This window comes from Podarcis erhardii (genome assembly GCF_964252035.2).
Source record: "Podarcis erhardii genome assembly, chromosome: 6".
Lineage (NCBI taxonomy): Eukaryota > Metazoa > Chordata > Lepidosauria > Squamata > Lacertidae > Podarcis > Podarcis erhardii.
In genome coordinates this window covers 47,337,573-47,340,541 of record NC_138510.1, presented here as the reverse complement: position 1 = coordinate 47,340,541, position 2,969 = coordinate 47,337,573, and positions in this window count along the sequence as shown.

Below are 2,969 nucleotides of genomic sequence, written 5' to 3'. Positions count from 1 at the left end.
CTCGTCACGTGGGCGTTTACTCGTGAGGAAGGCCGCACCCTGGCGGTCAGGGGGCTTGCGCCCCGAGGAAGCGGACTCAGCTGAGTCAGAACCCGCCGAGCCCGTTTTGCTCCACAGTGACTGGCAGCGGGATGCTGGCTGGCATCATCTGTCTAGGACAGTGGTTCCTTTCTAAGCATCTCTAAAATCCTTATTCCCACCCCCTCCTCTGACATATAATTCTTATTATTCAAAAAGTGAACTCCTATTCACGTGGAGGAAGCCTAAAAGACCATTAACTGTTAATAACTCATTCTCGAATTGCCCCCCTGTGGGGCGTGTGCCCCACGTTGGGAAGCACGGGTCTAGGGTGTGAATGAAGGGGCTTCGTCCCAGATGGATAGGAAGTTGCATTGAACTCATGGGGGAGAGGGGGCTTAGTTCTGAGCAGACACAAATAGGCTTGCACTACTTGTCTTCTTGACAAGAATGTCGTCCAGGATGGCTTCTGTGAGACCAAACCTAATGCAAAATACAGTGGTACCTCGGGTTATATATGCTTCAGGTTACAGACTCCGCTAACCCAGAAATAATGCCTCAGGTTAAGAACTTTGCTTCAGGATGAGAACAGAAATAGTGCTCCGGCAGCGCGGGGGCAGCGGGAGGCCCCATTAGCTAAAGTGGTGCTTCAGGTTAAGAACAGTTTCAGGTTAAGAACGGACCTCCAGAACGAATTAAGTACTTAACCCGAGGTACCACTGTACTGTATGTGGAGGTTAAGTCTGCTGAATTCAGTGGGGCTTACTTCCAAGTACTGTAGTAAGAGCCACAGAACTGCAGTCTTCATTGCCAGCCCTGGACTCATAGTGTAGCAGGGTTGGTAGATGACATTTTCAAACAGGTTCCCTGGCGATTGCCTCAACATTCATTCAGTCATTTCAGGAAAGTAGGCTATAGCTAAGAACCATCATCCTCATTCCCTCCATTAGGCACTTGAGTGCATGTCTATTTGCAAAGAAAACGGGGGCACCCAAAAAGAAGGTAGTGATTTCTATATACTCCTAGGAATCCCTAAGTAAGCAGAAATATATATTAATATATTTATTATATTAATATATTTATTATTATATATATATTTATATATATTAAGGTGCTACTGGAAGAAATATATATGTTTGTAAAAATAAAATAAAAACCCAAGTACCTGTGGTTTCAAGTACTTCTTCACACAGTGCATAGTCAAACTATGGAACTTGCTCCCCCAGGAGACAGTGATGGCCACTAACCTGGATGGCTTTAAAAGACAATTAGACAAAGTCATGGAGCCATCAACGGCTACTAGCCATAATGGCTATGCTCTGCTTTCATGGTCAGGCAGCAGCAATGCTTCCAAATACCAGTTGCTGGAAGCCACACAACCGATGAGTGCTCTTCTGCTCAAATTCTGCTTGCTGGTTTGCCTCAGGCATCTAGTTGGTAACTGTGAGAACAGGATGCTGGACAAGATGGGCCATTGACTCTTCTTATGTTCTTATGTTCCTGTGCTGTACAGAATCTTGAGATTTCCATAGGGCTTGTGGCATCTTAAAGACTTAACACAATAGCATACATTTGCATGGGTTATAGTCCATTTTATTGGATGCTTAAATTGTTATTTTGACTTGCAGCTATGGGGTGGGGTGGGAGGAATTATAAACAGTGAGGTCAAAGGGAAATGAAATGCAGGGCGGGGAGTACAGTGATAATAATTACACAATTAACCAGTTAAACCATCAAACAGTTGATAACACAAGAATTGTTAGGCCAGTTAACACAATATGCTAAAGCTCCTCTGTTTTCTTTCAGTCCATAAGTGATAGCATGTTTCACATTGCGTACTCCCTCTGAAGTTCCTTTGCTCTAGTTTAAGTGGGAAAAGGTTGGAAAAAGAAAAAGAGATTGAGTTGGCAGGGAGGGGATGAAGAGTTCAGTGGCCTGTTCAAGCCTCTAACAAGGATTGCCAATGTGGTGCCCTCCAGATATTGTTGTACTAACTCACATTATCCTTGATTGTTAAATGGGCTGGTGGGAGCTCGAGTCTAACAACATCTGGAGGGCACCATGTTTGCTACCCCTGCCCTAACATTTTTATCCTGGCCTTAGGGTTGGGGGTGCATGCCAGAAGACTTTTTTTAAAAAAATCCATCCCAGGGATTTTTCCAACGGAGGGTCCAAGGCTGCCCCCTCACATTTCTTTTAATTACTTTATTATTCATTTCCCTTTGTATTCATTTGAGGGCCAGATTTCTGCAGAATTTTCACTTCCCAGTTGGGAATCTATGATGACCACAAAAATAGCACCCTTGTCATCAAAAAATATTTTAGAGCCACAAAGCTGAATATTTTTTAAGCTGATGTTTCCTGTCAGATGGTATGATATTTTAATCTTTGAGCCTGCAAACGCAAGTCCAAAGCTGTAGCAGAATCGAGAGACAAATTATTATTATAAGCAAAACAATATTTAAAATGCAGCATACTTGGCACTATTTATGCTCCAATTATTGTCATTATCTCTGAACAGACACTGAACACAGTGTTTTGTTCTTGTTTACAGGCTGATTTATGATTAGCATGTGGATTTTCTTCATACTTGTGGAATTTGCTTATAAACAGCTGTTTTCATTAGAAAACTAATTTCACCGTTGTTGATTTTTAAGTTGTTTACAGATTTCAAGAAATTCAAATTGGAAGAAATTCAGATTGACCCAACCTTGTTAATACAATCAATGGTGAATTTTAAATTGTGTTTGCTGCCATCTTACGGAGAAAATCAAGCAAGACAGTCACCTTCTGCTATATCCCTTTGGAAAAGGGTAGCTAGAAGCAAGAAAAGCGCCGCCTTCTGTGCATAACTGAAACAGCATTTACAAGAAACCTTTTTTGTCTATGTGCAGCACCCCAGCTATACATGGATGTTGGAAAAACAAAGGGTGGTAGAAAGGAGCAGAGGA